At 39.8% G+C, this 24,158-nt stretch overlaps 1 pseudogene; it reads right to left on the bottom strand.

Moving 5' to 3' along the window:
* Positions 1-16,224: 16,224 nt before the first annotated feature.
* Positions 16,225-24,158, bottom strand: part of LOC109111175 — a 64,178-nt pseudogene continuing 56,244 nt past the window's right edge.

The following is a 24,158-nucleotide window of genomic DNA, read 5'->3' as shown; positions in this document are numbered from 1 at the left end:
TCATTGGCAAAAAAAGGTGAGATAAAGAGGCAGTAGTCGAACAGTTGTGACCCGTAGTTGCTGCCAACCGGCGCACTGCGCAGCTGGCTACTGGCTCTATAGCTACTGCGGGCACAATCACCTTAGGAGATGACTGTAGGCCGATCGGGACGGTCGTAGTTCCGCAGAGGGTGAGCACAAAAGTTTTGGAGCTGTCCAGCTGGTCTCATCGCGCCGGGGGGAAGGACCGACCAACAGGTTCGCGAGGGGATGCGAGATCCGAGGAGGTTGCCGGGACCACGGAGCCAAATGTAAATGGGAAGGATCTGCGGAGCCACTGTGCTGGATCACTCTTTGGCGGTTGTGAACATGGGTGCGGCCAGCATGCGGGGAAAGGCACGGATCATCCGCAACTTGGCGCATGGATCTTGGGAAGAATGAGCGCTGGCTAGGACGGTGTTTAGACCAGTTTGAACGCAATGGCAGTGTTGTGTGGGCAGCAAAAATTAGGAAGACCCCGCCCATGGTTGAAAAACGAACCCACCACTGATGGTCTCAGGATGCTTCCTGTTGGCACTACACAAGGACGCATGGTAGCTTTTGTAACTTTCTTCTCGCCGCACACTCGGGGTGTCCAGATTTCCCAAACAGGTCGGAGTGAGAGCTTCATGCTGTGAATAACGTTGCACCATCCCCCCCCTTCTCGCTTACATCCGTAGACGGCCTGCAAATTTGCGGTCGGTCTCCGGTGCGACTTGTTTTTGTGTTGGAGAGAAGTGGCTGTCTGTGCTTACCTTCTTGACACCAGGGCCGTGGATCCAAACGTCTTGGCCTCACTGTATGTGCAGAGCTCTCACACCACCCACGGCTATTCCTGACCAAGACGCTGCACGCGTGGTACATGGATTCCATGGCGGGTATACTCTGGGACTCCTGAAGACTTTTCACTGCAGTTTAAACCTCTCCTTTGAGGTCGTGATCCGGAAAGGTTCTTTTCCGGTGCAATATTCGTGTGGAGCATTTCCTGTGCAGGGGAGGCCTTTGGATCCACACGATTGCTGGCTGCACGTTTTCTTTGAAGTACCAGTACCTAACATAAACACAGGACTGGAAGCGATTTCTCCTCCTTTTATCGCATCCCCCGCTCTGAAATCCAATTAGTATGATAGTAGAGTTTACCGTGACTAGTACTCCTCCCCTTTCGCACAGTTTTGGCTTGAGTGTGGATAGTGATCAAGAGTAGCGTAGGTAGGGTGGCAGGAGCACAAAACAGCTAAAAGTGTGGTTTTTTGGAACGCATTATTTGATTTGTGGGGCCAAGTCAGCTTGTGCCAATTTGTCAAATACATAGCACACTACTACAATAATCTAGAAACCATGTTGAATGAACACCACAACAGCTTGAAGCTGCAAGACTTTGGCAAAAACACAAAATTTGTCACTTACTGGCCAAAAATTTGGCCATGACTGTAGAAACTCCTGAAGGTACTGTCATTGCAGGCAAAACAGAGCCTGGTTAATTGTAAGAGGTTTGTTCTAAACTGAGCCTGCTACAAGCAAACAAACCCAAGCTGTGCTGTCCATGTAGACTTGCACAGAGAAATGAGGAGCTGGAGCTTTTGCTAACCCATAGAAACCGCCCAACGAATCACACTGGAGGCATGGAGTTACAACGTGTGCTAATTCTCAAAAAACATGACGTGGGCTCTGGATGTACAAACTAAAATTACATCATTTTCAAGCGTATAAGTGGACTTCAAGTAAATCTCAAAACAAAAAACAACAACTGTATAAGCGTTGTTGTGTGCATGAAGACTTACTCTCTTGCAGAATTACTGGCTCACATGATAGAATTGTGTCTTCCTGACCCTCTGCATGTATGATAAAAGTATAAAATTATCCATCGGATGAAACATGAAGGGTCATTATTCACCATTGTAAATACATAAAACAATCCACTTGAATTACTACTCGGAATGAACGTGTAGAGGAATGAAGCATAGCTAGGTCACGAGGTTTTTTTTTTTTTTTTTTTTAAAGCACCTAAAGGTTAATAGCATGCTTACAAATGAATACTGCAGACGCTTTGCAGACTACACTGGGTACGATTTAATGCAGTAAGCAGAAGTAATTGTGTTGTTTAGAAGCGGCAATTACTGGAGGCTAGAGTTTCCGCGCTGGCGCCCTTGGTGGTTGGACGGATCAAGACATTCGTCTGTGGATATAAAGAGGGTGGAAGGTGTTTAGAAAATTCACAGATCCACAATATTTTTGCATGAAATATTTCATTTCGACGACTGTGGATAGATTAATAAGCATGTCGTAGGGGGATCCACAGGTCGGCTCCAGAATGAAACGACCTAAAACCGCGTCGGCCAAGAATCCATCATGCCATGAATGGTGGGGCAGTTGGTGGAAGACAGTAAAACAGAACAGAAAGAATCTTTTTGGGTTCACTCGTAAAAAGCCTGGGGCTGCTCTGTGTGTCCTTAGAAGGGTAACATGGGAGGATGAGGCAGCAAATCGAAATTATAAGTATTGTCACCTTCTTCTAATGACCGCCTAGTGAGTCTTAGATTCCGATGGCTGAGGCATTTACCTAACTGACCTTGCCATTGTTCAGCTATCATCAGACGTGTGATACTTGGCTCTCTGCAGTACGCCGCCAACATAAAACAAGCCTTAAAGTGTTGGAGTTCCTGACGGTCATCATAAACCACATTCCCTTAGATAACCAGTGCAACCTGTATATTGCTGGATAATTAAAACTTGAACATCACTCAATCTGCCATGAGCCCGGCTCTAAAGAGCGGGACTATGCGCACCGAAGAGGTAAAGCCCTTTGGTTCACACTCTCTTCGCCCTTCAGTGTATCATACGTCAATCAGAATCTTTGATTACGGGATCTTTATGTGTGCAATGTGGAGTGTTTAAAGTCAAAATACTGACAATCTCAAAACTGAAGCTTCCCAGCCTGTGATTTCAATGTTATTGTTACCCACAACCAATCTTCTCAGAAAGTGTCCTACTGTATCATATAATTCACTAACCTATTTCTCTAAGGACCTCTAAATTTCACCCCTGATCAAACTTTTTTGCTGAAAACAAGCACAAAAAACCTCCTACTATGACATGGTACTGTGTTTCTGTATCCTCCTAACATGATATTTCTTCATCGAGCTAAAAGGAGGACCCTTTGTATCATCTAACCCTCTTTCGTCATCATTTGGTATTACATTTTTTTACTAGTTTAATTGTACAGTATTTTTTTATATCACCCGTAATATTGAATACGGTTTAGTAGTATGAAAATGCTTTGTAACCAGTCAGTAAGCCAAACTTAAGGTTTCACCTTGATTTCCCTTTACATTCCTTTTTTTTTTTTTTTTTTTTTAAAAAAACCCTGTTTTGAAAAAGTGATTATCCATATGCTACATCATGCTTTGTACGTAACCTTTCTCTGTATATTTTTCTCAAACTGTGATATGTATTGCATTTATGTTTTACACCACACTAAATACTTAAGAGCTTTGATATCATCCTAATACCATATACTGGTATGGTTCACTTTCTCATTTGCAAGTAAATTGCATATTTTCCTCCTTGAGTGTGAGCTCCATCTTCTCACTATATCACACTCAACGAGACATTACAGCCTTGATTATATCAACAAATATGATATTTACCAAAAAAGAAAACATCCTGTATTTTTTAAGATTTTTTTTTTTTCTTTTAGTCTCAAAACTGTTTACAAGGTTTAATCTATCAAAATGTTAATAACTTGTTCTTCCCTCCATAATAACTTTGTTTTCACTCAGGCTATACAGATGATTGGATAATGTTAAGCAAATGATAATACTCATTTAAGCATAGTTTTAGCGAGAAGTCGCATTAGTCCTGCCCTCATACTGGTATGTTACACTCACTTTTTCACCTTCTAATCAACACTTGAAGGACATAATCAAGTCCTACATTTTTAGTTGCTAAACATCTAGTTTTATTTGTATATTTTTGTATTTTTGTGTATTTTTTTTAAAAAGCAAATGACTCTTAAGGTAGAGAGGATATTCAGTGAGAAAGAGAGAGGAAGGAACAGAAAGAAAAGAATAAAATGTGTGTGGTGTGTGGTGGCACAGCCGGTTCAGTTAGCTCAGGGAACAGCTGCTTGACAAGAAAGGAACCACACACTTACTCAAACTCTTTGATCCATAAAAGTCATACACTTAACCCTAAGGAAGTCCTGAGCGTCCCGACAGGTGAAAGCAAGAACAAGAGAGAGAGCAGAAAGGAAGAAAGAAAGAGGTTAGTGAAAGCTGGGAGAAGAGAGGTGTTGCACTCTCGAGGGATGAAGGAATACTAACATCAGCTTGCTGTGTCGATGAAAGATCTGGGTTGTCCAATTGTAATTTAAGTACAGGGGGTCCCATGCATATTCATCTGAAACAGAATTATATGTGGAAATGCTGAAGGGAACAGCTCTAACAATGATGGATGTTTGAGCACAGCATTTGAGTGTTAGTGCAGCCTCACACCTGTGAAAAGTGCTAAGTTCCCCTTCAGAGCAAGACAAAGGCCAGAGAGGGCCCCCGATTGGCTGTTTCCCTCACAGAAAGGTTAAGAGCCAATCAGAAGCCATCTCCAGGGTGAGTGACAGTGACAGGATGAAGCATGAAGGACAGAGTCACAGCCCTGGTCACACGCTCATACTCACGTTCAGTCTCCACCAACTCCTGTACTATATTCTCCTTGCTCTTGTAAAACGGGAACTTGCGTGATAGGTTGAAGCTTTTTTTGCGCTTCACTTTGACTGGCTGCGTGGAGATGAGTCGATGGTGGGGGATGGGGATGAGGAATGAAACAAACAAAAAAAACAGAATGGGTTTCAATGTAATTCACAGCACGCATGGGAAAAATATAACCAAAGATGACATGGTTGAACAAACAAGGAGGATAATGAATGTTAACTATTTGGATGCTACACTCAAAAAAATTTTTTTACGTTTGTTTTAATAAAGTTTTAACTGTGAATGTAATGGCAAATAAATAAAAGGTGAAGTGCCAAATTCTTTTTTTTTTATATATAGGTCTCAGAAAGATTTTTCACGCTGCTTCAAAAAAATCCTTTTAATATACTGATTTGGTACTCAATAAAACATTTCTTATTATCAATGTTAAAATCAGTTGTGGGAAACCGTGATCTTTTTTCTTACAGGATTCTTTGAATAGAAAGTTTAAAAAGAACGAGCATTTATTTGAAAACAGAAATCTTTTATAAAATTATTAATTTCTTTACTGCCACTTTTGATCATTTAAATGTGTCCTTGTTGAAAAAAGTATTAATTTCTTAAAATTAATTTTAAATGTTAGTGTACAATTTGTTGACTGGTTTTCTGACACTGTGCACATTGAAAACATTGCTGTTTTGCCGGAGCATCCTGACTCGTCAACTTGGCTAATACTTATAATAATGTACAGCATATAAAAAAAATGCATATTCATTTTGTGATTTGCTAAAGACTAGTCTTAAGTGTTATTAAATCATTCATTTTTGAAGATTATCTTTTAAGTGAGCATTAGATGACAGCAAAGTCAATCTCATAAAAATATGAAGAACAACACATGCACAACTAAACATGCATTACTGGTCAATATAAAAAAAAAAAGTCAGCCAGTAACCATTATAGTTCAGACATACTAGCCATCCTTAAAAAATAACATATTATACATCCCTAGAATATAAAATTAATATTCCTAAAAGAACTAAACTATCTCCAACTTCATGAAACATTTATTTTATTATGCCAAAACATTAAAAAAAATAATGCAAGTGTGACTGTTGTAATTTTTTTTTTGTTTAGGGTTTCTTCACCTTATTTTGGTGTCCAGATTCTTTCATTTTTATTTATTCATTCATTTACTCATTTAACATGGAGCTATAACAGCTATTGACCCAGTGTGGGTCATATTGTGTGGGGTTTGGTTGTCCTTTTGTTATCTGTTTTGTAGGTTGGAGTTGGAGTGAGTGACGTCATAATGACTGATGGTTTACACCTGTGCTAGAGCTGATGCCGGCACACTAAAGCAGCTCCCTTCAGTCGTGACGGGGGTTGCTCTCCCCTCGTGCCATTTTGTTGTCTTGTTCCCGTTTTTGGTTTATTCTTCTACTTTATTACTTTTACTTTAATAAATGTTATTCCTTTTGCATACAAACTTCAACGTGTCATTCCCTTCTGTGTCGCGGCTTGCGAGCCGGCCGTGACAAATGGGGGGCTCGTCCGCTCGTTTGTTAAAGAAATTCCTGTTATTTGTCGACATGGTTTAGAAGCGTTTTTGTTGCTTTCGGTTATTTTGTAATGAACGTGGCACGTTCATTAACTGAACATAAAACCCGGAGAATGTTTGTTTGATTAACGCTATTGTTTGGTAGGTCTTATTCGTCGTTTGGAAGGAAATGCGCGTTGAATTTATTTGTTTTTGAGGACTTATGTTGCTGTATCGTCAGTTAGCTGTTCTATGCCGTTTTTTTTAAGAGGTAAGTGATTTTGCAAATCTTATCGTGGGGAGATTATTGTTGATGTTCCCTTGTTAGGGGTAGCTGCTTGGTCCCTTTTGGAACAAGTAGGTAATGTAATTTTTGTTATTTTTTGTGTGGTGACCGTGAGTAGAGCAGTTGTCTCGGGGAGCATGGCCGTGGTATGAGATAGTCGCCAGCTTGCTGGTTGCTTTTCTTGTACCAGCGGGAGTTGGTGCTTAAATACCCCTCGCCAGTAACCACACGAAAGATTAGGGATGAGTTAGTTAGTTGTTTTTTTTTCTATAGATAGGGAAAGGGAATTTTTTTTCTTACCACGTGAGATTTGTGAATCACTATATTAATTATAACGTATATTTTATAAGCAGTATGTCTAATCTCGTAGAAGATTTTATTGTTTCTCCCTCTGAAGCGTTACTTGAATTGTTCACAAAAGATCAGTTATTTAAGATTGCGGATCATTATGAAATCGAACTTGAAGATAAAAGATTAAAAGAGAGTACAATAAGAGAAACAATTAAAACAAAACTGATAGAACAAGCTATATTAATTGAAATGTCTGATACAGCTACTGCTAGTCAAAGCAAACCACCTGTCAACCTTTTAACTTTTGAACAACAAGAAAGGTTATTACTGTTACAGCTTGAACAGGAGCGTGTAAAATTAGAAATGGAGCGTGAGAGAAATAGAATCAAACAGACAGATATAGAGCTGCAGAAATATCGCTTGGATATGATAAGAGAAGGCAGAATGGATGATGGTTCAGATTATGCTCTTCAGGGTGCTTCTAAAATGTTTGACACAGCGGGAAATTTGCGTTTGATGCCTAAATTTAGTGAGCGAGATCCGGATACATTTTTTACCTTGTTTGAAACGGATTGCGGAAGCGAGAGGTTGGCCCAGTAAGGAACGTACACTACTTTTACAGTGCGTGTTTACTGGCAGGGCTCAGGAAGTCTATTCTTCTCTTCCAGTCTCAGACTGTAAACGATTATGACATCGTAAAAGCAGCAGTTTTGAAATCGTACGAGTTAGTACCAGAAGCGTATAGACAAAAATTTAGAACATTGTCCAGAGGTGTTAATGTTGCTCATGTTGAGTTTGCTAGAGAGCTCAGTATTGCATTTAATCGCTGGTGTATGGCATCTGAGGTAACCACAGTTGAGGAGTTGACTGACTTAATTGTGCTGGAACAGTTTAAGAATTCTGTACCCCGCTCGTATTGCAACGTATATAAATGAGCAGAAAGCGGATACAGCTGCTAAAGCTGCTGAATTAGCTGATGATTATGTGTTAACACACAAGAGTTTTGAGTTTCGGAAAGGGGACGAATTTTTTGAAAATAAGGGAGATCATATGTCCAGAAATTCGTCTCTTATCTGTAATTACTGCCATGGTAAAGGCCACTGGAAAAATGAGTGCCCTGTGCTTAAAGCCAAGGGTAGAGGGGGAAAAGGCTCTTCGCGTTAAACCAGCTGCTCTTGTGGCATCTGTGTTAAGTCCTGTTGATTCACTGGGTGAAGGATTTCCTAAATCGGTTAACCTTTTGGGAAATGGTGATTATGCGCCTTTTATCACCTATGGACATGTGTCGATGATTGGAACGGAGGGTAAAAATTCCAGTAACAATATTAAGAGATACGGGAGCTTCGGAGTCTTTTATATTGGAGGATGTCTTGCCATTTTCATTTTTGAGTGACACTGGTACTAGTGTTCTTGTTAGAGGAATTGGGTTGGATGTGATGTCTGTTCCCTTACACAGAGTAACATTGTCATCTGAACTTGTGAGTGGTGAAGTGGTGATTGGAGTGCGTCCATCATTGCCCGTGGATGGTGTGGATATAATCATGGGGAATAATTTGGCAGGGGATAAGGTGTGGCCTGATACCTTTTCATCTCCTGTGGTTTTATCTGTTCCTCTTCCAGGTTCTGACGAGAGTCACAAAAATTATCCGGAAGTGTTTACTGCATGTGCGGTAACTCGTTCCATGACCTCCACTCAGCCAAGGGTAACCTCTGATTCTGCTGTAGTCAAACCATTCTCTTTGCCTGATAACTTTTCTGTTTCTCTCGTTCTGAGTTGCTCCAAGAGCAGCAACTTGATTCTTCTCTCCATCAATTGTTTGAGAGGGTGATGTCTCCTGAGGAAATTAGAAATGTGGCTCATGGTTATTTTTTTGCAGGATGGAATTTTGGTGAGAAAGTGGATTCCTCATGGTAGTGATTTTGCTGGGGATCCTATCATACAGGTGGTAGTTCCAGAGAAGTATCGCTCACTGGTATTGCAGATTTCCCATGATAAACTTGCAGGTCATTTAGGGGTAAAAAAAGGCCTATCACAGAATCCTTTGTCATTTTTTTTGGCCAAAATTGAAGAAGGATGTGTCACAGTATATCAAGACATGTCATACTTGTCAACTAACAGGCAAACCAAATCAGAAGATCAAACCTGCTCCATTGTTTCCTATTCCTGCTGTCAGTCCGCCATTTGAGCACCTGATTATTGATTGTGTAGGCCCGCTGCCTAGATCAAAGTCGGGTAGCATTTATTTGCTCACGGTGATGTGTGCCTCTACTCTCGATATCCTGCAGCATATCCTCTCCGTACGATCACTGCCAAATCAGTGGTGAAAGCCTTGACTCAGTTCATTTCCATTTTTGGCATTCCAAAGATTGTGCAGAGTGATCAAGGTTCTAATTTTACTTCTCATTTATTTTCTCAGGTCTTGAAACTGCTACACATTAAGCACAATAAAGCTAGTGCTTATCATGCTCAAAGCCAGGGGGCATTGGAGCGTTTCCATCAAACGCTGAAGTCTTTACTGCGTTCTTATTGTACAGAGATGGAAGGTGATTGGGAACAAGGATTGCCGTGGTTGATGTTGTCAGCACGTGAGGTATGCCAGGAAAGTACTGGATTTAGTCCCAATGATTTGGTGTTTGGGCACACAGTTCGGGGACCACTGGCTGTACTCAGAGACCAGTGGGTTGAAAGTGCACCACCACCAAAAAACTTGCAAAGCTATGTGAATGACTTTAAGCGTAGATTATATGAGGCAGGTAAGGTGGCAAAAGAACAATTACATTCTTCGCAAAAGCGTATGAAGACAATTTTCGATCGACGAACTGAGGAACGGAAATTCATGCCTGGCGATCAGGTGTTGGCTCTGTTACCTGTGGAGGGCTCACCATTTCAAGCTCAGTTTACAGGTCCGTATGTGGTAGAAAAACAAGTTACTGATTTAAACTATCTGATTGCCACTCCTGAGAGAAGAAAGTCCACCCAGTTGTGTCATGTTAATTGTTGAAGCCCTACTATTGCCGTTCTCACAAGATGTCAAACGATGAGGTGAAACCTGCATTAGTAGTTGGGAGAATTTCGCTTGTGGGGGAGGGAGTAGATGAGGGAGTTTCTTTTCCAGAGGATACAGTACTATTGGGACGTCTAAAAAATTCAGAGACTCTTAAAAATGTGCATAAAATGTTGGCCCATTTGCCGGATGATAAATGTGGTGATTTGATTGATATTATTAATCATCATGTTTCTTTTTATGGGGATGTACCTTCGCGTACACATTGGTTGGGGCACGATATTGATGTTGGGGATTCAGAGCCCATTCGCCAGAATTTTTATCGGGTGTCCCCAAAATAAACTCCTGCATCTTAACACTGAAGTTCAGTATATGCTGGGATCATGATATTGCACGACCTTCATTTTCCAGTTGGGCATCTCCCTGCTTGCTTGTAAATAAATCTGATGGTACTTATCGGTTTTGCACAGACTATCGTAGAATAAATAGAGTAACAAAAACCAGACTCATTTCCACTGCCTCGTATTGAGGATTGTGTTGATCGGGTTGGGTCGGCAAAATTTGTAAGCAAGTTCGATCTGCTTAAAGGCTATTGGCAAGTTCCATTGACCAAAAGAGCTCAAGAGATTTCCACTTTTATTACATCAGAGGGGTTATTCTCCTATAACGTTATGAGTTTTGGCCTGAGGAATGCGCCTGCAACCTTTCAGCGACTTATGAATAGGGTTGTTTCTGGGTTAGAGGGAGTGGCCGTCTATCTAGACGATGTAGTAGTTTTCAGTGATTCATGGGAGCAGCACTTGGAACATGTTGCAGACCTGTTCTCTCAGTTTGAAGAGGCTGGCCTGACCGTCAATCTGGCTAAATGCGAGTTTGCCAAGGCCACTGTGACTTATCTAGGTAAGGTAGTGGGACAAGGATGTGTGCGACCAGTTCGGGCCAAGGTTGAGGCCATTGATCAATTTCCTTCTCCTACTACTAAGAAGGAGGTTGATGCGGTTTTTGGGGTTAGTGGGTTACTATCGGGGATTTTGCAGGAATTTTTCTACCGTGGTAGCCCCCCTCACTGATCTGTTGAAAGCAAAGGCAGCTTTTGTTTGGACATCTGCCTGTCAGGTTGCTTTTCAGGCAGCTAAATCACTGCTTACTTCCACTCCTGTGCTGGCAGCGCCTCGTTTTTGATCGTTCTTTTCAGGTATGTGTGGATGCTAGCAATGTGGGTGCTGGAGCGGTGTTGTTACAGGCTGATGAGGAAGGAATTCAACGTCCCGTTAGCTACTTCTCAAAAAAGTTTAATTCTTATCAGTTGAATTACTCTGTGGTTGAAAAGGAGACATTAGCTTTGATTTGGGCTTTGCAGCACTTCGAAGTGGTATGTGGGATCCGTGTCAGACCCATTGGTTGTGTATACGGACCACAACCCGCTTGTCTATTTACATTCTTTGCGGTGCCCAAATCAACGATTGACGCGTTGGTGTCTTTTTCTTGCAGTCATATGCACTTGACATCCGGCATATCAAGGGGACTGACAATGTGGTAGCTGACGCATTGTCTAGAGCTCCTTATTCCTTTTAACTGATTGACTAACTATGTTTTGTTTTGCTCTACTTGTCTTTCTTAAATTGCTTCCACAGGGCCCGTGGTTGCTGAGGATATTGGAGAGTATTACAGAGTGGTGGGTCTTTCCAGTTTGGGAGTTATTGGGTGACGGGGTTTATATGTCCACCCTTCAAAACTTTTTTTTTGACTTTTTATGATTTCTTGGGAGGTGTTACGACCCCAGTGTGGGTCATATTGTGTGGGTTTGGTTGTCCTTTTGTTATCTGTTTTGTAGGTTGGAGTTGGAGTGAGTGACGTCATAATGACTGATGGTTTACACCTGTGCTAGAGCTGATGCCGGCACACTAAAGCAGCTCCCTTCAGTCGTGACGGGGGTTGCTCTCCCCTCGTGCCATTTTGTTGTCTTGTTCCCGTTTTTGGTTTATTCTTCTACTTTATTACTTTTACTTTAATAAATGTTATTCCTTTTGCATACAACTTCAACGTGTCATTCCCTTCTTTGTCGCGGCTTGCGAGCCGGCCGTGACAAGTGAGCATTAGATGGACAGCAAAGTCAATCTCATAAAAATATGAAGAACAACACATGCACAACTAAACATGCATTACTGGTCAATATAAAAAAAAAAGTCAGCCAGTAACCATTATAGTTCAGACATACTAGCCATCCTTAAAAAATAACATATTATACATCCCTAGAATATAAAAATAATATTCCTAAAAGAACTAAAATATCTCCAACTTCATGAAACATTTATTTTATTATGCCAAAAACATTAAAAAAAAATAATGCAAGTGTGACTGTTGTAATTTTTTTTTGTTTAGGGTTTTCTTCCCTTATTTTGGTGTCCAGATTCTTTCATTTTTATTTATTCATTCATTTACTCATTTAACATGGAGCTATAACAGCTATTTTGCAAAGAAACACAAGTTTTGATTGCACTTAAGTGTTTCAGTGCATTATTACGTAATGATTAGATAAAAAAAAGATGATAACCGAAGTAGCGACAAATCTTTGTTTTTTTTCTTGTTTGGTTGTTGATTGGATAAAGGCAGATCTGCATGAAAGCTTACAGTTGATTTTAAGAAAGGGGCGGCATTTAAGAGGAAAAAAATGATTGGAGAAGTCTTTCATTTCACTGGCATATTGGTTTATGATATTCATTAAAAAGTACAAACCCAAAGAGAATTAAAGGGGTCATATGATGCGATTTCAATTTTTCCTTTTTCCTCTTTGGAGTGTTACAAGCTCTTGGTGCATAAAGAAGATCTGTAAAGTTGCAAAGACTAAAGTCTCAAGTCCAAAGAGATATTCTTTATCAAAGTTAAGACTCTGCCACGCCCCCCAAAACGGCTCGTTCAAACACGCCCCCACATCTCTACGTCACTATGTGGGAAGATTTGCGTAATGCCTCCCAAATGTTCAAGCAAAGAAAGGCGGTGTGGTTTCAGTAACCGCAGTTAGTGTTGAAGCAGCCATGTCGAGGAGATGCTGTGTGTATCTAGGGGAAAGCAAAAGCACTTTATTTGGCCTTCCGAAAGTAGAGGCATTTAGGAAGCTTTAAGATTACTTACAACAGAACAGCAACGTATCGTGGACGACCGTTTCATGAACCAGAGGAGGTAATTCTGACTTTGCTACGACAGTCTGGCACTTCTGAATCAGCTACTGTAAGTATGTTTTGTTATTAGAGTATTTGCTATTGACTGTTCAAATGCAGAGTTTTGCGCGTTGTGTGTATGTGTGCGCGCGCGTGTGTGTGTGAGAGAGAGAGACAGGGTCACACCACGGAGTCAGCTGTCTCAACCGTCCGTGACTTGTGTACTGCAAATACATAGGAGCTTCATCACTGTGTCTGTCAAGCGACTCTGTTCCCCTTTCGGCTTGAACTGATGGTAAAAACTAATGTACATTATTAACTGTCTTTACATTTATTTTGAAAGATGAAGTTCACGATTATGGAAAGGGGCGTTACATTTTCGACGAGTGCTTGCGGTGTTCGGCCAATCACAATGCACTGGGTCAGCTGGCCAATCAGAGCAGACTGGGCTTGTCAGAAGGAGGGACTTTGTAGACACGTTTGAGAAAGGCGAGGCATAGAGGACCAACAATAATGTACAGTATTTGAAAAATAATGTGTTTTTTGAACATTAAAGCATGTCAACACATTCTGTTCCACCAAATACACAAAATACTTATCTTTACAAAAGCATCATATGACCCCTTTAAATTCACAATAGGTTCATAACATGAAATTAGAAAATATAAAGGGTAAATTTCCTTTTAATGGTTTAAAATGCATGTCTTTTATGTCCATTATTGTGGAATGCAAGGCCAAATAAGAGAATGTATTGTGCACGTTTGTCCCTACTAGACACAAATGCTTCACGGTTCAAGTTCAATCACTGTCCCCTAAGTTAATGTATGACAAGGGGAGATCAAATTTTAACAGAAGCCAGTCTACAAATAGACTCTGTCCCTTTCTTACACACACACACACACACAAACACACACACACACACACACACACACAGAAAGAAAGAAGCCATAATGTCTCTCATAGTGCTGATTCCCACCTCATTCAATGAGCTATTCTGGCACAAATTAATGTGTCACTTCTATTTCTATGTAGACGTAAGAGCCCTTGGGAGGGAGAGGCAGACCATTAATACTCCAGGAGCATCTGACTAAGGAGGAATATGGGGGAGAGCATGCCGAAACAGATAACTAACACTGCAGCATTCCTGTCATTGCTCACATAGACACCAGAGAATGAACTATACACTGACATACTAAAGATTAGTTACAGTGGCTATTAATGCACTTCAAATCTTGTCAAGGACTATAATTGATTTCCTATCCTCTGGGACAAATGTATCCAAGTTTTCTGATTGGTGTTTACAGCTAGCTAACACAATCTTTGACACATATTATTGGTGTAGAGAAATTATTGTCAAATCATAACAGGCAGCAGCGACACATTTAACATAAATATATATATATAACATAAAAAATACTACAAAGTTTTCGTGTTGTAGTTTCCACTGAACTACAAAACGACAGCAACGTTTAACATTTATTTCAGTAAAGTGACTTCCTGAATGGGCCCTTCCCTGCACCTGTCCTCCTGATCTCTGCAGGAAGCTCCATATAATAACGCATTAAACAAACATGACGGCGAAGCGTCAGGCCTCAAAGTGCAAATATCCCGGATCAATTATTATGACATAACTGAAGTTTAGTTCAAAGGTGAACTACCCTACTCTTCATACTGAATGAAAGCACCATATTGCTTATGATAATATAAAATATGAAGCACCAAATGACTTGCTGCTGTGTTTTGTCGTGTTTATGGTTTGAAAACATTTCTGGCCAATCCTCGAGCAAACAGTTTAATGTTACCTGTGTCGCCCAGCAACACAACCCTTCACTGATGAAAACACAATAGGCTAGAAACAAGCTTCACGACGTCAGGCCAACGGCCGAGCAGCTTAATAAGTTGTTTTCATGACTTTTTTTATTAATCTTTAAACGCACTACACTATGGTGAACATGTAACTGAAGTCTACAGAAATCCCTCGTGAACAAACAGCAACGATTTCCTTTTCAGCACAGCTTATTGAAGCACATAAAGCAACTCTACTGTCAGTTTTAACGTATAATAAAACCGTGCTGTGTTTTCCATACTTCACGCAGATATTTCCTGAAAATACTCTATGAATATGAGCTGAGGTGATCTTACCCGGCGGCTAAAGCGCTGTGTTCAGCTCAACCTCTCGTTGTCCAGCTCACCCGAAAAAAAACATTTCAGGTAACGTTAACGTAAGAAAAAACGAGTCAAACAAAGAAAATAAACTAGCGAATGCTGCACATCGGCGTGAGGAGGAAAAATGCCGTTTTCTTTAGTTTCTATTCGACACGAAAGGTAAATAAATAGTAAAGAGTTTAATGAAAATGTGTCGGTCTGTCTTGCTTCGCTCCTCCCATTCCAACAGCGGCACCTTCTTCTTTGAAACCGAGTCTCACTCGCGCTCGAGACGCGGGATTTCAACCCGTCCCGCTCACGCGACCAGCGCGCGCTTATTCCATATCTCCAGTCGAGGCACTCTCATAGTGAACTAGCAGATGAAACCTAACCCTGCGCCAAAAAAGAAGCTTTCAAACGGTGAAGTCTGGCTCTTCCTTCACTCTGTGGATGTTAGTCCATTTAGTTCTTTCCCCCTCTTTTTTTTCTCTCAGGTTGATCCCTCCCACTAGTTTCATCCCAGTACTTTCATTCAAGAGAGAGAACTTGGGAAGTCCGACTCGTTTAATTGAATCGGTTCTTTTGGACAGTTCATGTCAAAGAACCGGGTTCAGTGATTCTTTTACGTCATCGCACGGCCGCTGACACCCGGTGTGGCACATTAAAAACGTACCGATCAAGCCACATATTTTCAAATAGTTTCGTTAGTTAAGACTTTTCCAAAATCCAAGACTCCTAGTTCAGTTTGTTACAGCCATGATTCATCTCATAAAAATACATTTAGAATCTAAATATCATTTGCTGCAATTAATTGCTTATTGTGAACCGGATCAAACGATTCTTTAAAAAGATTCGACTCAAAAAAGGATTCATTCCAGTGAATTCAGTGAAAACTTCAATGGCAGTCATGCTGTTTATCCATGCATAGTTGTGAATGAAGTTTGAGCATTTCACTGAGCAGAGTATGTCAAACAAAAATCTACCCCCTCAATTTTACAAAAGCCAACCAATTATCAGTCATGAATGAATGTCTTCATTTTCAAATAAGGATTCCTTCTCATAAAAACTAGGCGAGGCTAAGTAGTTCACCTTTCTTAAAGGAACATGCAGTAGTATGCCACTGTGATGAAGTGATTACAGAAGAAGGCAAGACACAACAGGCACACATGGGTGTGTGAAGAGAGCGAGAGTAGTTTGGGGTCTTGATGCAATAATCCCATATAATATTTCTAAGTACAAAGGTGATCTTTTCTAAGAATCACAGTTTAAATAATTTAATTCATTGCTCTTAAATGAATCATTGCATATTTTAAGACCCTATACAAAGCTAACTTGCATTCATCAGCTCAAATCTCCTCTCATTGCTAATCTCATGCATTGTCCTCCAGGGAGCACAATTTCTGAAAGAGCCACTCTACCTTCTGGTCTGTACTGGGCAATGATGGTCACCGTCTGTCCAGCCCTCTTCAGTGCAGCAGCAGCCTGCTCATGGGTAGCATTGCGCAGGTTTACACCATTCACCTGGGACAATACCCATGGTAACAGATTAAAACAACAACCCCCACACACTCACACAAATCACATGAAGTAATGTCTGCGCTAAGACTTCATACCAATTTAAAGAGCAGATTGTATTAGGAATCATAAAAAAATAAAAAACCATATAATATACACTAAAGAATATATGTTCAGGGTCAGTACGATTTTTTAAAATAAATTAATAATTATATTCAGCAAGTATGTATTTTATTGATTGAACGTGCGAGTAAATCAATACAGTTCTTTCTATTCATCAATGAATCCTGAAAAAAAATGCATTATGGTTTCCAGAAAAATATTAAGCAACACAGCTGTTTTCAACATTGATAATAACAAATGTTTCTTTAAACAGCAAATCAGCATATTAGAATCTGATACATTTCTGAAGGATCATGTGACACTCAACACTGGAATAGTTACTGCTGAAAATTTAGCTTTGCCATCTCAGGAATAAATGACATTTTATAAAATATGTATAAAATATTTTAAAATTAAAAATGTTTGTTTTTAAAATGCAATAATATTTCACAATATTTCTGTTTTTACTGTATGTTTGATTAAATAAATGCAGCCTTGGTGAACACAAGACTATGGAAGCTTGTTTCCGCCATGGGATAAAAAAAAAAATATATATATATTCCATGGTGGAAACTGGCTTCCATATAAGACATTTTATAATATAATTCTTGTAATTTAAATGCTGTCCATCTTCACTATTTGAACTTGAGTTTCATGGACAGTTACTAACCGACAGGATGCGGTCTCCTCTCTCCTCAGCTCTCCGCTCAGGTCGGCTGGCCCGCCTGCCAAGATGAAAGACACGAAGATGCCCTCTCCATCCTCACCGCCCACAATGTTGAATCCCAAACCTGTGGAACCCTTGTGCAGCAGGATCTTCCGCGGCTCCCTGCCAAGGAGAATGACAGTGTCAAAGATCAGAATGGACTCGGACCACCACAGCAGCAGGGAGAGGATGAAAGACAGACATATATTTGCAATTAAAAAATAGAAATATAGTGGAAAAAACACAGTAAAATGTTTGAGAGTGGGTTGGTTTTTAGACATGTTTCAAAAATATTCACAAAGCTTAATTCATCCCAGACTGCAGCACAAAAGAGTGAGAATTCAGAGCGCAAAGGAACAATAATAATGTTTCAGTCTACCCAGAAGGTAAATTAATATTTTGCATTTCGTTTTCCTCCTGTCGTTTACAGAGAAAGGAAATCGAGATGAACAGATTCATGAGAATACACAACGCTCTAGTCACGACTAAAGGAGACTGGCAAACTTTCATCCACAACAAAGCTAAACAGCAAGTGTTCCAGATTTGTTCCAGAAATGAGCGCTAACACATACACACCAATAGCTAACACAGTTTCTCACTCGGCACAAAACGCATTCACACACTGAGCCCAACCCTGCCTCGTGCAGGACTGCGGTACTGTTTTAGAAGCCGTGATTCATCTGCAGGCAAAGAGGCATTCCAGACTGCCACACCAGCAAGACTCGACTACATTCAGGGGACGTCAAAAACCTTTTCCTAATGTAATGCAGAATAACACACAAAAACCAGTTCCCAAAAATGCAACACATCCACATTTGTAGTGACACATTCCAGCTTTCAGCAGTGCAGCATGCATGTTTCTCATTAGAATTCTGCACTACCACAGAACTCAGCTGGCTCTCGACATGAGCCATTCCATCTCCATTGCCCATGGTACAGCTTTATGATGCTGAAAACAGTACTTTTATGTGAGCAGACAAGTTATGCTTTAAGAAAAGTTTTTGTCCATATATGAAACAAACACAATGAACATACAAACTTAATGTGGTGTACTGGAGTGTGAATCAATTTACTGAGAACCATATGTCCATAAATTTAAAGAAAGTGGTAAATCACCTTCTTTCTTTCTTTTTGTTTACCTTTGTTTATTACATGACACACTGTAAAACCATGGCCTGCCCGACAGCTCCCTGCCTTCTTCCTCTCTGATGGGGTCTCTAGTACACAAAGTTATTTGTTACTTCCTCTCTATTGCAGTCTATCTTGCTGTAAGTTGACAAATTGCTCACACACACTCATTTTGAAACATGTGCTAAACAACTGTGGCTGATTAACTGGAAATACTGGAACAAGTATTTTGAGCATGCAGTGTAGAGGTTGATACTGTACTTCACAAACAAACGTTATAATTAAACCTGTTAAAACCCTGAAGATATACCAGACAGGGTTGTGAATGATTCAGAACTGAAAATGTTTACTCCCTTTTAGTTCAAGAATTTCCACAGAAAACTGAACTGAAATGACAAAACTAAACAAAACTTTGTCAAGCCAATATTTCATTTTCACAAAACACTGATAATGACAATAAATAAATTCCATGTTGCAATTCCATATTTGCTTCCTAAATTTCAATTTAATGTCTAGCATACAACCTGGATTCCAAATGCTTTATTTATTAAACACTAAGTTCAAGTTAATTAAATAATAATCAGAAATATTAAAATGAATTAAAAAAACAGAGGCATATGAAAATGTTGCAGCGCTGTACAAGTCAAAGCTTCTTGGTACACAACAAGATAAAGCAGTTATCAGGAGCAAACAGTCACTCACTCAAACCATTACCTGGACCTACTGTACCTGTTCAGGAGAGTGATGCTTGTCCGGCCTTGTCTCTCTACTTTGGACTTTACCATTGGCAAGGAAGACGAGATGTTAACAGTGAACATGGTGCCTGCTGCTACTACCCCAGCAGGGTATGAAGAATATCTATCCCAGGACTCTGTATCTCACTCAAGACCAGTTGTGAAGTGTCGTACGTGTATATGTGTGCTTTCGCTAAGTGTAGGGGTAGTGATGGAAAACAGCACCACATCGCCTGTCACGCTGTCACCCCTTCAGCAACAGGGTAAGACTTAACTCTTACCAAGCCACATCAACATAATCCTGCTGTCACCACAAGTAACAAACATCCTCAATGTTGACGTTATCAATCAGGAGATTGACTGGATGCATGAAAAGTGACTGTTTTTTTATAACAATGTCTAAGTAGCTATGTATTGGGATATTGGGTTTATTTGGTTTTGATAATTTATTATGAAAATAATAATTATTATGCAAGTGATGCCAGCATCACTTCAGATCAAGTTACTATTTTGTAATTTAAGATTAGAAAGACTGAAAGAAAGACCAGAAATGTGCAATAAGAAAGTAAAAGGTGTCTGTTTTGTATATATGTTGTCTCATCTACCTTTATATTTGGAACATGGAGGGTCAACTATTTTCTGTGAATGTATTTCCGATTCATTAGCTGCTGTTGGTAAATAATAAATAACAAAGTGCAGAAAATGTTTTAAAAACGACTTGTGCTACAAACCAGTGTTTGAAAATTCAGTATTCTGAAAATTTAGGAGAAATACTGGTTTGCAATATCAAGCAGCATAGCGAGCTATTTTGTTCAGCTAAAAAACAACAAAGACATTGACAACCAGAAGCCTCAAAACATTCAAGTCACAAAATGATGGCCATGTCTGTTTCTTATGTTTAAAACAAGGATTGTAGATATGGCGGATATCAACTTTTTGCAGAGTGTTTATTGTTGTCACTCCTTTCTGCCAATAATCTCCATGGAATATGTGCCACCCCCACCACCACCACCCAACCCTTGAGGCACAGTGAAATTTCAAAACTTCATTGAAGGATGACCACAAGGCTCAGAGGTTTACAGGATTGCAATGCCCCAGTGCAGTCTGTCTGCTTCTCTTTCTGCTCTAAGTAATTGGCTCTGGTTGGGTGATTAATGGTGGACACAGTGGATAACTGTTTTCCGGAAACATGCAGAGAGCATAATTCTCCCTGGATAACATGTCTCTCTTTGGCAGGAATCACAGGTTAATCGGCTTCCATGGCTGCTATAGGCTTCTCTCTCTCCCTCTTTCCTCTCTCTGCTTTCAAAGCTCTAAGGTGTGAAAACCACCGATCTCTTCCTCAGAACACACTACTTCAGTCCCATTGACTTCAAGCAAAGAGCCGTTTTCAAGATATTTCCAGCCTCTCTGAGCAGCTAAGAAATAAACCAAAGTGTGTCAACAGTTTACAATCAGGTGCCTTCACTGAGTAAAGCTGCCAAAAAGTACCCCTGCTCAGTTATATTGACTCCCGCCGGTTATTTAACACAGTATAAACTAACCCTAATGAAAAAAATGATTGAAATGACTTGACATGCATTGTGTTGGTTTATTGACAATGATGTTGTAAAGATTTAGATTCTGAATTGTCAATCGTACTGAGAAAAAGAAGCTTATAGTTTTAACTAGACATAAACAGTGTTGACATGTACTATACTCTAGTTTATACATTACCGTTCAAAAGTCTGGGCCCTACATGATTTTCTAAATGTTTTTGAAAAAATACTTTTATGCTCACCACTGCAACATTATTTGATCAAATATACAGTAAAAACAGCAATATTGTCAAATATAACTACAATTTAAAACAACTTTTATATTTGGATATTTTTGAAAAAGTTAAATAAATAAATTAATTATTCTCTGTGAAGGCAAAGCTGGAATATTCAGCATCATTACTCCAGTCTTCAGTGCCATGTGATCCATTCACAAATCATTATAATTTGACAATTTGGTTTTACATATGCTTATATATATACTGTGATATATATATATATATATATATTATATATATATATATATATAATATGTGTGTGTGGTGGGTGTGTGTGTGTGTGTGTGTGTGTGTGTGTGTTGTGTGTATATAATTTATTTTTATTTTTTTTGTGTGGAAACCATGACACATTTCCTTCAGGATCCTTCAACAGAATTTTTTTTTTTTTTAATGAATTTGATCCATTCAGTGCATCCTTGCTAAATAAAAGTTTCAATTGATTTAAAAAAATTCTAAGTTTAATTATATATTATTATTTTCTTTATGTAATTTATATATCCATTATAGTTTGCAAACCTCAAACATAACCAGATAAACTGCAATGCACAGCGTTTCAACACTACATCTGCTTGTACAAATTTAAAAACTGTTAATAGAGGTAAACTAAGGTAACTAATAAAGGTTACTAAGCCCCTAGTGTGAACTTTACCTCCCAAAATAAAGACCATACAAATGAGCTGGTGCAATACCTACCCTGCAGCGCTTCTTGTTGACAAACAGTTCTGTCTAATCATTTCTTTTCTTTCCCAAATATCCCCAACCCTGTATTATTAGGATTAATATTCACCCTGTTGTGCATGTGGCACCTTTAGTCATGAAATACTACATCAAGTCTCACCAAGTAATGCACTGATGCTAATGCATGAACAGAAAAAAAACAGAAAACAGAAGCCATTTTTTTAAAACCATAAATAAAAAAAAAATGGTCAGGAATGGTCCAAAACTATTTGAAATTTGAGATGGTGTATTTATACACATATCTATGTCTGTCTGACTTTGTGAGTGTCTACATGTGTGTCCATCATTTGTGAACATGAGTGTGCGAGCAGACTGTCATTAGCCTGTTCGACTGGCGGCACGGCTGATTGTTTTCTGCAATCCGAATGGTGGGTGGAAGATATCCTTAATGTATTCAAGCTTGTAGAGAAGCCAAGAGGCCGTTAGTGTGTACTGGGTCAGATGGAATGGATCCAGGAGTTAGTGTGTCCGTAAATGCCATGCTCGTGTAGGGGACAGCACAGATGGGCAGCGGGCCTATCTGAGTCTCTCCGGTGCCTCAGTCCTGCTACTACAACCACACACACACACACACACTGGCAGAATCATCCAGGACGGTGAACCAGCGGGGGTTTTTTCCCCCCAATGTCCACCAACCCAAAGTATATATGCCTGGTAAACAACTTATAGTAGACTCTAGGGAGACCCCAGGGTTATTGTGATTAAGGTTCAGAACTTACTTTGCTAAGCTTAGTTTGGGGACATTAAAGAGCAAAGTGGGATAATACAAACACTATTTATGTACTTTGGTCGGTGTTAGCCCCTGGATAGGTTTTAACATATTGTGCTTCATGACTGTATCCGTGGGTGTGTGTGTGTGTGTGTGTGGGTGGTGTTTGGTCTGCATGTCCAAAGGGAGTGTGTTTTTCATGTCAAGCACCATATGACAGACTGTCTAAGTGTTATTCGTGTGGGATGGGCATTGGCAGAGCACCCTGTGTGTGTGTATGGTTGTGTGGTGTGTGTGTTTGTGGCCTGCTTCACCATTCAAATGACTCATGACGGCTTCAGGAATGTGCGCCCATACTTCATTTGTAGTTTCTGACTTCAAGAATCAGCCTCTCACTTCCCAATACATTTCGGTTAAGAGCAGGACCCCTACTGTTTATATTTTAGAGTAAACTGCAACAGAAGCCGACAAACATTCCTGTGTTGGAAGGTACTATGAGTGTGTATTTATGTGTTTGGAGAATAATAAATCTTTGGTGATCACTCCTGTCATTGTCACACCTAAGGATCAATGTACTATACACAATGTGGCGCATTAACAAACATGCCCGTGCAGGATGTCAAAAGGGGGGAGAACAGTATTGTTATATACCTACATGATTCACACCAGATGCTTGTGGGCACTCTGTGGGAAGATGGCTCTGCATTATTCAACAAGAATCCTTAATATGTATTGGATTGTTGTTCTAAGTTGTGTACTCTGGTGCTGGTAGGGACTCTGAGTCAAAAAAAAAACAAGCATAGTGGTCTTATGATGGTCTCTGTATGGCTCCAGTCCTTCAGTGTAAGTCTCTGGATTATACCAGCCCAAAATTGTAGGTCATATCTGTTAGTCCACACACTCTGAAAATAACCCTGCAGGATCTGAAGTATCGATAAGTGCGCTGTTGACGAGAATAGGTGCTAACGTTAATATGATGGGTGAGGGTGTTAAATAAATTGAATGATAGCCTGGTATATTGTAGAGCCTGTACTACAGTACAGTATGTATGCAAGGATTAAACAACAAGTACTGACACAGTGGTACGTAAGTCACAGTACATCACTCAGACTAAGACTGCTTCAGAGAGCACACACAAAACACCAGGACATTATATGGGCTGGTAAAGGAGGATGGCTGAAATTACATACTATCTGAGATCAATACATAAGTACAAAATGGGCAGGTACGAATTGGGGGGAGTTTGGTTTTTCAAATGAAGTCAGAACAAAAAGCCTGCAGGCTTCTTCAAGATATTTTAACAGCAGTTTCAACAACCAAAAAACAAAACAAAAAATAGTGTAGCTAGTCAGAATGGGTTTTCATTTAGTCACGAGTAAGACTCATGAGTAAGACTTTCTAAGATATTTTAAAAGTAAATGGGGTACAAACAACATTGGACAGATATAATGAGCAAAAAAAAAAAAACCCTCCTGAATAATTTTCACACTGAAAAACACAACAGACATAGTTAGACCGGGACTGAAAGTATAAAATCCTCATTCATTTGAGGACTCTATTGACTCTAAAGATGCCTAAAGGTCTG

Source organism: Cyprinus carpio, chromosome A14 (genome assembly GCF_018340385.1).
Source record: "Cyprinus carpio isolate SPL01 chromosome A14, ASM1834038v1, whole genome shotgun sequence".
Taxonomy (NCBI): Eukaryota; Metazoa; Chordata; class Actinopteri; order Cypriniformes; family Cyprinidae; genus Cyprinus; species Cyprinus carpio.
Note: the sequence above shows the minus strand (reverse complement) of the source record. Positions and strands in the feature narration are given on the sequence as shown.